The sequence below is a fragment of the Cryptomeria japonica genome, unplaced genomic scaffold (genome assembly GCF_030272615.1).
Source record: "Cryptomeria japonica unplaced genomic scaffold, Sugi_1.0 HiC_scaffold_20, whole genome shotgun sequence".
NCBI classification, from domain to species: Eukaryota; Viridiplantae; Streptophyta; class Pinopsida; order Cupressales; family Cupressaceae; genus Cryptomeria; species Cryptomeria japonica.
In genome coordinates this window covers 195,363-207,500 of record NW_026728842.1, presented here as the reverse complement: position 1 = coordinate 207,500, position 12,138 = coordinate 195,363, and the positions used below count along the sequence as shown (strand labels likewise).

Sequence of the window (12,138 nt, the reverse complement as noted above, 5' to 3'; positions counted from 1 at the left end):
ATTTCTGGGTAGGGGCTTCGGGTGCGCATTACATTTTTGCCCAAGCGTCCAGTGGGGTTTCTGGTGCGCTCCGAAGTGGGGTTATTGGAGCGGCCCCTCTTTTTTTGTCCGAGCGTTTGGTGGGGTTTCTCGCATTGGGGCTTCCCAGGCCCGGTTGTTGGGTGCGCACCCACCCTGGCGTGCACGAAATCGGAAGTTGGGTTAATTGCCCGGTTTGCCTCGAGTGCGCACCTTCGCCAGGGCGGGCTCAAGATGGCACCCGCGTTCCGTTTTTTTCACTATCTTTCAAAACGGAAATTTTAAAATCTCGTTTTTTTTTTTTTTTTGCCTTTTCTGGAAATTAGTGAAGGCAGCGCATCAAAGGTGCGCAATGCTGGTGCGAACCCGGGAGCGCTCCGATGTGTGCTCCAAGGTGCGGCGTGCACGAAGTCCGAGCCCGGTTTGCCCCGGGTGCGCACCTCGCGTGCACCTTCGCCGGGGTGAGCACCTTGGTGTGCAGACCTTGGCTGGGTTGCGCGCCCTGGTGCGCACCAAGGAGCGCTCTGAAGTGTGCTCCAAGGTGCGGCGTGCACGAAGTCGGAGCCCGGTTTGCCCCGGGTGTGCACCTCGCGTGCACCTTCGCTGCGGTGGGCACCTTGGCTGGGTTGCGCGCCTTGGTGGGCACCATGCAGTGCACGAAGTCGGAGCCCGGATTGCCCCGGGCGCGCACCTCCGCCAGGGTGGGCACCTTGGTGCGCACAACTTGCCTGGGCTGCGCACCAGGAAGGGCTCAAGATGGCACCCGCGTTCCGTTTTTTTCACTATCTTTCAGAACGGAAATTTTAAAATCTCGTTTTTTTTTGCCTTTTCTGGAAATTAGTGAAGGCAGCGCATCAAAGGTGCGCAACGCTGGTGCGAACCTGGGAGCGCTCCGATGTGTGCTCCAAGGTGCGGCGTGCACGAAGTCGGAGCCCGGTTTGCCCCGGGTGCGCACCTCGCGTGCACCTTCGCCGGGGTGGGCACCTTGGTGTGCAGACCTTGGCTGGGTTGCGCGCCCTGGTGGGCACCATGGTGCGCACCAAGGAGCGCTCCGAAGTGTGCTCCAAGGTGCGGCCTGCACGAAGTCGGAGCCCGGTTTGCCCCGGGTGTGCACCTCGGGTGGGCACCTTGGTGCGCATGCCTTGCCTGGGCTGCGCACCAGGGCGGGCTCAAGATGGCACCCGCGTTCCTTTTTTTTCACTATCTTTCAAAACGGAAATTTTAAAATCTCATTTTTTTTTGCCTTTTTCTGGAAATTAGTGAAGGCAGCGCATCAAAGGTGCGCACCTCGCTGCCCACCACGGTGCGCAACGCCGGTGGGCACCCGGGAGTGCTTCGAAGTGTGCTCCAAGGTGCTGCGTGCACGTTGTCGGAGCCCGGTTTGCCCCGGGTGCGCACCTCGCGTGCACCTTCGTCGGGGTGGGCACCTTGGCTGGGTTTGCCCCGGCTGCGCTCCGAAGCGGGGTTATTGGAGCGCCGCCTCTTTTTTTGTCGGAGCGTTTGGTGGGGTTTCTCGCACTGGCTCTTCCCAGGCCCGGTTGCCACCCTGGCGCGCACGAAGTCGGAAGTAGGGTTAATTGCCCGGGTGCGCACCTTTGCCAGGGTGGGCACCTTGCCTGGGCTGCGCACCAGGGCGGGCTCAAGATGGCACCCGCGTTCCGTTTTTTTCACTATCTTTCAAAACGGAAATTTCAAAATCTCCTTTTTTTTTTGCCTTTTCTGGAAATTAGTGAAGGCAGCGCATCAAAGGTGCGCACCCGGGAGCGCTACGAAGTGTGCTCCAAGGTGCGGCGTGCACGTTGTCGGAGCCCGGTTTGCCTCGGGTGCGCACCTCGCCTGCACCTTGGCCGGGGTGGGCACCTTGGCTGGGTTTGCCCAGGGTGCGCTCCGAAGCGGGGTTACTGGAGCGCCCCCTCTTTTTTTGTCAGAGCGTTTGGTTGGGTTTCTCGCATTGGCTCTTCCCAGGCCCGGTTGTTGGGTGCGCTCCCACCCTGGCGCGCGCGAGGTTGGAAGTTGGGTTAATTGCCCGGGCGCGCACCTTCGCCAGGGTGGGCACCTTGGTGCGCACACCTTGGCTGGGCTGCGCACCAGGGCGGGCTCAAGATGGCACCAGCATTCCCTTTTTTTCACTATCTTTCAAAACGGAAATTTTAAAATCTCGTTTTTTTTTGCCTTTTATGGAAATTAGTGAAGGCATCGCATCAAAGGTGCGCACCTCGCTGCCCACCTTGGTGTGCTCCGAGGTGCCCACCACGGTGCGAACCCGGGAGCGCCCCGATGTGTGCTCCAAGGTGCGGCGTGCACGAAGTCGGACCCCGGTTTGCCCCGGGTGCGCACCTCGCGTGCACCTTGGTGCGCACACCTTGGCTGGGTTGCGCGCCCTGGTGGGCACCATGGTGCGCACCAAGGAGCGCTCCGAAGTGTGCTCCAAGGTGCGCCGTGCACGAAGTCGGAGCCCGGTTTGCCCCGGGTGCGCACCTCGCGTGCACCTTCGCCGCGGTGGGCACCATGGCGTGCACGAAGTCGGAGCCCGGTTTGCCCCGGGTGCGCACCTCGCGTGCACCTTCGCCGGAGTGGGCACCTTGGTGTGCAGACCTTGGCTGGGTTGCGCGCCCTGGTGGGCACCATGGTGCGCACCAAGGAGCGCTCCGAAGTGTGCTCCAAGGTGCGGCCTGCACGAAGTCGGAGCCCGGTTTGCCCCGGGTGTGCACCTCGGGTGGGCACCTTGGTGCGCATGCCTTGCCTGGGCTGCGCACCAGGGCGGGCTCAAGATGGCACCCGCGTTCCTTTTTTTTCACTATCTTTCAAAACGGAAATTTTAAAATCTCATTTTTTTTTGCCTTTTTCTGGAAATTAGTGAAGGCAGCGCATCAAAGGTGCGCACCTCGCTGCCCACCACGGTGCGCAACGCCGGTGGGCACCCGGGAGTGCTTCGAAGTGTGCTCCAAGGTGCTGCGTGCACGTTGTCGGAGCCCGGTTTGCCCCGGGTGCGCACCTCGCGTGCACCTTCGTCGGGGTGGGCACCTTGGCTGGGTTTGCCCCGGCTGCGCTCCGAAGCGGGGTTATTGGAGCGCCGCCTCTTTTTTTGTCGGAGCGTTTGGTGGGGTTTCTCGCATTGGCTCTTCCCAGGCCCGGTTGCCACCCTGGCGCGCACGAAGTCGGAAGTAGGGTTAATTGCCCGGGTGCGCACCTTTGCCAGGGTGGGCACCTTGCCTGGGCTGCGCACCAGGGCGGGCTCAAGATGGCACCCGCGTTCCGTTTTTTTCACTATCTTTCAAAACGGAAATTTCAAAATCTCCTTTTTTTTTTGCCTTTTCTGGAAATTAGTGAAGGCAGCGCATCAAAGGTGCGCACCCGGGAGCGCTACGAAGTGTGCTCCAAGGTGCGGCGTGCACGTTGTCGGAGCCCGGTTTGCCTCGGGTGCGCACCTCGCCTGCACCTTGGCCGGGGTGGGCACCTTGGCTGGGTTTGCCCAGGGTGCGCTCCGGAGCGGGGTTACTGGAGCGCCCCCTCTTTTTTTGTCAGAGCGTTTGGTGGGGTTTCTCGCATTGGCTCTTCCCAGGCCCGGTTGTTGGGTGCGCTCCCACCCTGGCGCGCGCGAGGTTGGAAGTTGGGTTAATTGCCCGGGCGCGCACCTTCGCCAGGGTGGGCACCTTGGTGCGCACACCTTGGCTGGGCTGCGCACCAGGGCGGGCTCAAGATGGCACCAGCATTCCCTTTTTTTCACTATCTTTCAAAACGGAAATTTTAAAATCTCGTTTTTTTTTGCCTTTTATGGAAATTAGTGAAGGCATCGCATCAAAGGTGCGCACCTCGCTGCCCACCTTGGTGTGCTCCGAGGTGCCCACCACGGTGCGAACCCGGGAGCGCCCCGATGTGTGCTCCAAGGTGCGGCGTGCACGAAGTCGGACCCCGGTTTGCCCCGGGTGCGCACCTCGCGTGCACCTTGGTGCGCACACCTTGGCTGGGTTGCGCGCCCTGGTGGGCACCATGGTGCGCACCAAGGAGCGCTCCGAAGTGTGCTCCAAGGTGCGCCGTGCACGAAGTCGGAGCCCGGTTTGCCCCGGGTGCGCACCTCGCGTGCACCTTCGCCGCGGTGGGCACCATGGCGTGCACGAAGTCGGAGCCCGGTTTGCCCCGGGTGCGCACCTCGCGTGCACCTTCGCCGGGGTGGGCACCTTGGTGTGCAGACCTTGGCTGGGTTGCGCGCCCTGGTGGGCACCATGGTGCGCACCAAGGAGCGCTCCGAAGTGTGCTCCAAGGTGCGGCCTGCACGAAGTCGGAGCCCGGTTTGCCCCGGGTGTGCACCTCGGGTGGGCACCTTGGTGCGCATGCCTTGCCTGGGCTGCGCACCAGGGCGGGCTCAAGATGGCACCCGCGTTCCTTTTTTTTCACTATCTTTCAAAACGGAAATTTTAAAATCTCATTTTTTTTTGCCTTTTTCTGGAAATTAGTGAAGGCAGCGCATCAAAGGTGCGCACCTCGCTGCCCACCACGGTGCGCAACGCCGGTGGGCACCCGGGAGTGCTTCGAAGTGTGCTCCAAGGTGCTGCGTGCACGTTGTCGGAGCCCGGTTTGCCCCGGGTGCGCACCTCGCGTGCACCTTCGTCGGGGTGGGCACCTTGGCTGGGTTTGCCCCGGCTGCGCTCCGAAGCGGGGTTATTGGAGCGCCGCCTCTTTTTTTGTCGGAGCGTTTGGTGGGGTTTCTCGCATTGGCTCTTCCCAGGCCCGGTTGCCACCCTGGCGCGCACGAAGTCGGAAGTAGGGTTAATTGCCCGGGTGCGCACCTTTGCCAGGGTGGGCACCTTGCCTGGGCTGCGCACCAGGGCGGGCTCAAGATGGCACCCGCGTTCCGTTTTTTTCACTATCTTTCAAAACGGAAATTTCAAAATCTCCTTTTTTTTTTGCCTTTTCTGGAAATTAGTGAAGGCAGCGCATCAAAGGTGCGCACCCGGGAGCGCTACGAAGTGTGCTCCAAGGTGCGGCGTGCACGTTGTCGGAGCCCGGTTTGCCTCGGGTGCGCACCTCGCCTGCACCTTGGCCGGGGTGGGCACCTTGGCTGGGTTTGCCCAGGGTGCGCTCCGGAGCGGGGTTACTGGAGCGCCCCCTCTTTTTTTGTCAGAGCGTTTGGTGGGGTTTCTCGCATTGGCTCTTCCCAGGCCCGGTTGTTGGGTGCGCTCCCACCCTGGCGCGCGCGAGGTTGGAAGTTGGGTTAATTGCCCGGGCGCGCACCTTCGCCAGGGTGGGCACCTTGGTGCGCACACCTTGGCTGGGCTGCGCACCAGGGCGGGCTCAAGATGGCACCAGCATTCCCTTTTTTTCACTATCTTTCAAAACGGAAATTTTAAAATCTCGTTTTTTTTTGCCTTTTATGGAAATTAGTGAAGGCATCGCATCAAAGGTGCGCACCTCGCTGCCCACCTTGGTGTGCTCCGAGGTGCCCACCACGGTGCGAACCCGGGAGCGCCCCGATGTGTGCTCCAAGGTGCGGCGTGCACGAAGTCGGACCCCGGTTTGCCCCGGGTGCGCACCTCGCGTGCACCTTGGTGCGCACACCTTGGCTGGGTTGCGCGCCCTGGTGGGCACCATGGTGCGCACCAAGGAGCGCTCCGAAGTGTGCTCCAAGGTGCGCCGTGCACGAAGTCGGAGCCCGGTTTGCCCCGGGTGCGCACCTCGCGTGCACCTTCGCCGCGGTGGGCACCATGGCGTGCACGAAGTCGGAGCCCGGTTTGCCCCGGGTGCGCACCTCGCGTGCACCTTCGCCGGGGTGGGCACCTTGGTGTGCAGACCTTGGCTGGGTTGCGCGCCCTGGTGGGCACCATGGTGCGCACCAAGGAGCGCTCCGAAGTGTGCTCCAAGGTGCGGCCTGCACGAAGTCGGAGCCCGGTTTGCCACCCTGGCGCGCACGAAGTCGGAAGTAGGGTTAATTGCCCGGGTGCGCACCTTTGCCAGGGTGGGCACCTTGCCTGGGCTGCGCACCAGGGCGGGCTCAAGATGGCACCCGCGTTCCCTTTTTTTCACTATCTTTCAAAACGGAAATTTCAAAATCTCCTTTTTTTTTGCCTTTTCTGGAAATTAGTGAAGGCAGCGCATCAAAGGTGCGCACCCGGGAGCGCTACGAAGTGTGCTCCAAGGTGCGGCGTGCACGTTGTCGGAGCCCGGTTTGCCCCGGGTGCGCACCTCGCCTGCACCTTGGCCGGGGTGGGCACCTTGGCTGGGTTTGCCCAGGGTGCGCTCCGGAGCGGGGTTACTGGAGCGCCCCCTCTTTTTTTGTCAGAGCGTTTGGTGGGGTTTCTCGCATTGGCTCTTCCCAGGCCCGGTTGTTGGGTGCGCTCCCACCCTGGCGCGCGCGAGGTTGGAAGTTGGGTTAATTGCCCGGGCGCGCACCTTCGCCAGGGTGGGCACCTTGGTGCGCACACCTTGGCTGGGCTGCGCACCAGGGCGGGCTCAAGATGGCACCAGCATTCCCTTTTTTTCACTATCTTTCAAAACGGAAATTTTAAAATCTCGTTTTTTTTTGCCTTTTATGGAAATTAGTGAAGGCATCGCATCAAAGGTGCGCACCTCGCTGCCCACCTTGGTGTGCTCCGAGGTGCCCACCACGGTGCGAACCCGGGAGCGCCCCGATGTGTGCTCCAAGGTGCGGCGTGCACGAAGTCGGACCCCGGTTTGCCCCGGGTGCGCACCTCGCGTGCACCTTGGTGCGCACACCTTGGCTGGGTTGCGCGCCCTGGTGGGCACCATGGTGCGCACCAAGGAGCGCTCCGAAGTGTGCTCCAAGGTGCGCCGTGCACGAAGTCGGAGCCCGGTTTGCCCCGGGTGCGCACCTCGCGTGCACCTTCGCCGCGGTGGGCACCATGGCGTGCACGAAGTCGGAGCCCGGTTTGCCCCGGGTGCGCACCTCGCGTGCACCTTCACCGGGGTGGGCACCTTGGTGTGCAGACCTTGGCTGGGTTGCGCGCCTTGGTGGGCACCATGGTGCGCACCAAGGAGCGCTCCGAAGTGTGCTCCAAGGTGCGGCCTGCACGAAGTCGGAGCCCGGTTTGCCACCCTGGCGCGCACGAAGTCGGAAGTAGGGTTAATTGCCCGGGTGCGCACCTTTGCCAGGGTGGGCACCTTGCCTGGGCTGCGCACCAGGGCGGGCTCAAGATGGCACCCGCGTTCCATTTTTTTCACTATCTTTCAAAACGGAAATTTCAAAATCTCCCTTTTTTTTTGCCTTTTCTGGAAATTAGTGAAGGCAGCGCATCAAAGGTGCGCACCCGGGAGCGCTACGAAGTGTGCTCCAAGGTGCGGCGTGCACGTTGTCGGAGCCCGGTTTGCCCCGGGTGCGCACCTCGCCTGCACCTTGGCCGGGGTGGGCACCTTGGCTGGGTTTGCCCAGGGTGCGCTCCGAAGCGGGGTTACTGGAGCGCCCCCTCTTTTTTTGTCAGAGCGTTTGGTGGGGTTTCTCGCATTGGCTCTTCCCAGGCCCGGTTGTTGGGTGCGCTCCCACCCTGGCACGCGCGAGGTTGGAAGTTGGGTTAATTGCCCGGGCGCGCACCTTCGCCAGGGTGGGCACCTTGGTGCGCACACCTTGGCTGGGCTGCGCACCAGGGCGGGCTCAAGATGGCACCAGCATTCCCTTTTTTTCACTATCTTTCAAAACGGAAATTTTAAAATCTCGTTTTTTTTTGCCTTTTATGGAAATTAGTGAAGGCATCGCATCAAAGGTGCGCACCTCGCTGCCCACCTTGGTGTGCTCCGAGGTGCCCACCACGGTGCGAACCCGGGAGCGCCCCGATGTGTGCTCCAAGGTGCGGCGTGCACGAAGTCGGACCCCGGTTTGCCCCGGGTGCGCACCTCGCGTGCACCTTGGTGCGCACACCTTGGCTGGGTTGCGCGCCCTGGTGGGCACCATGGTGCGCACCAAGGAGCGCTCCGAAGTGTGCTCCAAGGTGCGCCGTGCACGAAGTCGGAGCCCGGTTTGCCCCGGGTGCGCACCTCGCGTGCACCTTCGCCGCGGTGGGCACCATGGCGTGCACGAAGTCGGAGCCCGGTTTGCCCCGGGTGCGCACCTCGCGTGCACCTTCGCCGGGGTGGGCACCTTGGTGTGCAGACCTTGGCTGGGTTGCGCGCCCTGGTGGGCACCATGGTGCGCACCAAGGAGCGCTCCGAAGTGTGCTCCAAGGTGCGGCCTGCACGAAGTCGGAGTCCGGTTTGCCCCGGGTGCGCACCATGGCGTGCACGAAGTCGGAGCCCGGTTTGCCCCGGGTGCGCACCTCGCGTGCACCTTCGCCGGGGTGGGCACCTCGGCTGGTTTGCGCGCCCTGGTGCGCACCAAGGAGCGCTCCGAAGTGTGCTCCAAGGTGCGGCGTGCACGAAGTCGGAGCCCGGTTTGCCCCGGGTGCGCACCTCGCGTGCACCTTCGCCGCGGTGGGCACCTTGGCTGGGTTGGGCACCATTGAGCGCTCCGAAGTTTGCTCCAAGGTGCGCACCATGGCCCTCCAAGGTGCGCAGCATGGCGTGCACGAAGTCGGAGCCCGGTTTGCCCCGGGTGCGCACCTCGCGTGCACCTTCGCCAGGGTGGGCACCTCGGTGCGCACACCTTCTCAATGTTTTCTTGCCTTTTCTGGAAATTGGTGAAGGCAGCGCATCAAAGGTGCGCACCTCGGTGTGCTCCGAGGTGCGAACCCGAGAGCGCTTCGAGGTGCGCACGAAGTCAAAAGTCGGGTTAATTGCATTGTTTTCCCCGGGTGCGCTCCGAGGTGCGCAACATCGGTGCGCACCAAGGAGGGCTCCGAAGTGTGCTCCAAGGTGCGCACGATGGCGTGCACCTCTGGTGCGCACGATTCGGAGCTCGGTTTGCCCGGGGTGCGCACACCTTGGCTGGGTTGCGCACCTTTTGTGCGCTCCATGGTGCGTACGAAGTCGGAGCTCGGTTTGCCCCGGGTGCGCACCTTGATGCGCACGCCTTGGCTGGGCTGCGCACCTTGGTGGGCGCCTCCAAGGTGCGCACGAAGTCGAAGCTCGGTTTGCCCCGGGTGCGCACCTTGGTGGGCGCCATGGTGCACTCCGAGGTGCCCAAGATTGGTGCGCACCAAGGAGCGCTCCGAAGTGCGCTCCAAGGTGCGCAGGTGCGCGCGAAGTCGAAAGTTGGGTTAATTGTCCGGTTTGCCTCGGGTGCGCACCTTGCGTGCACCTTCGCCAGGGTGGGCGCCTTGGTGCGCACACCTTGGCTGGGCTGCGCACCCGGGCGCGCACACCTTGGCACCCGCGTTTCCTTCATTTTAAATTTTTTTTTTTTACAATCTCTCAAGTGGGAAATTCTATAATCTCAACTTTTTTTGCCTTTTCAGGAAACTTTTGAATGGAGCGCATCATTGGTGCGCTCCGAAGTGTGCTCCAAGGTGCGCACCTCTGGTGCGCTCCAAAGCTCTCTCCAGCTGCGTGCACCTGCCCCGGGCGCGCACCCGGCCCCGCCCAGCTTCGCTCACCTGTCCCGGGCGTCTGGTGCGGAACCTTAGAGTAAGAAACATCACCGTGCACCTTGGCCAACGTGCGCGACTCGACCGAGCGCGCACTGGCCGAGGTGCACACCGATTTCACCTGGGTGCGCGCGCAGCACCTCGGGCGCACCGGGGTGCGCGCACAACGCCCGGGTTGCACCGTGGCCTGTGTGCTCGGGGCGCCTCGGGTGCGCGCTCGGTGTCGCCCCGGCGCGCGCGGTAGTGCGGGCAACGCACCCCGGCCCGGCCCGGCCCCGACGAGAACGCAAACGGGCAAAAGGTTAATTCAAATAGCATTGCGACGCCCGGCGAAAAACTAAAAAAGGGTGCAACACCGGGACTTCCCGGGAGGTCACCCATCCCAGTACTACTCCGGCCCAAGCGCGCTTAACTGCGGAGTTCTGATGGGATCCGGTGCACTAACGCTGGTATGATCGCACCCGTTATGAGCTTGTCGCAGTGTGTACTTAGCAAACCGCGACCCACGTGCGAATCCACCCCGGCCACCCACCCCCGTCGAGGTGCACACCCTCCCTCGCGAAGTGCGCCCCGTTCGCCAAGTGTGAGCCCTGCCCGGGTGCACGCACCTTGCTAGGGCATCGGGTGTGCACCCGGCCCGGCCTACGTGCGTGCACCTGGACGGGGCGTCGTGTGCGTGCAGTGTCCCGTCTGCAACGCGGTGCCCACACACCACCTCGGGCGCAACGACCTGCGCTCACATGTGGGCCGAGTGCACCTTGGTGCATGTTCGGGGCGCCTCGGGTGCACGCTCGATCTTGCCCCGGTGCACCAAGGCGCTCGGTTTGCCCCGGGTGCGCACTTGGTGCAAGGTGGGCACCCAAAATAGGGATCAAGCACCAAAACACAAGTTTCGGGATGCAAAATGGGACCCAAGGACCACAAATGCGTTCCAAGACCCATGATGGGTCCACGAGAACAAAAATGTGTTCCGAGACTTAATAAACAAATATTGGGTTTTAGGAGAAGAAACATGCTCTGATGCCCAAAACGAGAATCGACCCCGAAAAGGCCACAGGCCAAAAGTGGGATGCGAGACAAAAAAAAATGGGACCCGAGGACCAAAATTGGGTTCCCAGGTCGAAGACAGGGCAACCGGACAAGAAACGACCTCTAAGGCTCGAAATGAGTCCCGACGACTAAAACTTGACAAGAAGCACCCATCAGGCACCCAACTCGACACCCATGGGATGCCGACCCACCCGGGCTTCCACCTAGCACACCTTGGCACCCACCCACCCTCACACCCAACCTCGCACCCAACTTAGCACCTTTGAACCCACATTGGCACTCACCCTGACCCTGGCACCTTGGAACCCACATTGGCACTCACCTTGACCCTGGCACCCACCTTTGCACTCACCTTGGGACCCACCCTGGCTCCCACCTCGGCACCCACCCAGACACCCACCTTGGTTCCTTGGCACCCACCTTGGATCCTTGGCACCCACCCCGACACCCACCTTGGCACGCAACTTGGCTACTTGCCACCCACCTTGGCTCCTTGAAGCCCACCCCGACAACCACCCCGTGACCTACCCTGGCTAGGGTTGGTGCACACCCACCCTGGTGCCCACCTTGGCACCCACCCTATGACCCACCTTGGCACGCACCTTAGTACCCACCCCGTTACCCACCCTAGGACCCACCCCGTGACCCACCTTGGCCAGGGTGGGTGCACCCACCCTGGTGCCCACCTTGGCACCCACCCATCCTAGCACCCAGCCTGTGACCGGGCTTGGAACCCAACCTTGCACCCGTCTTGGCCAGTGTGGGTGCGCACCCATCCTGGCACCCACGTTGTGACACACCCTTTAACCCACGCACCCTAGCACCCACGTTGGCACCCACCTTGGAACCCAACTTGGCACCCACCTCGGCACCCACCTTGACACTTGTGGACCCACCTTGCCACTCACCCTAGCATCGACCCATCCTAGCACCCACCCTGGCACCTTTGCACCCTAGCACTCACCCATCCTAGCACCTAACCTGTGACCCACCTTGACACTCACCCTCGCACCCACCTTGGAACCCAACCTAGCACCCACCCACCCTGACACCAACCCTAGCACCTACCCACCCTTGCACCCACCCTGTGACCCATCTTGGCACCCACCCATCCTACCACTCAACCTATCACCCACCTTCTCACCCACCTTGGCATCCACCTTAGCACCCACCCACACTGGCACCTTGGCACCCACCTCGGGCAAGGTGGGTGCACACCCACCCTGGCACCCAATTTAGAACCCACCGAGCATGTTACCCACCTTGGCACCCACATTGCAGCCCACCCTAGTACCCACCCTATGACCCACATTGGCATCCACACCCTAGCACCCAGGCACCTCGACACCCGCCTTGACACCCACCCTAGCACTGAACCTGTGACCCACCTTGGAACTCACCCTAGAACCCACCCACCCTGTGAACCACCTTGGCATCCACCTTAGCACCCACCCACCTTGGCACCCACTCTAGCACTCACCCATCCTAACACCCAACTTGTTACCCACCTTGGCACCCGCCCTCGCGTCCACCTTGAAACCCACCCTAGCACCCACCCACGCAGGAGCCCACCTTGGCACCCAACCTAACACCCACGCATCCT

General features: G+C 62.3%; 1 non-coding gene across 1 annotated transcript; it reads right to left on the bottom strand.

Annotated features, from left to right (window-relative positions):
* Positions 1-9,829: 9,829 nt before the first annotated feature.
* LOC131860863 (5S ribosomal RNA) lies at positions 9,830-9,948 on the bottom strand. Its single transcript, XR_009359947.1, has one exon. It is a non-coding gene; the product is annotated as a 5S ribosomal RNA (ribosomal RNA).
* Positions 9,949-12,138: the final 2,190 nt, after the last annotated feature.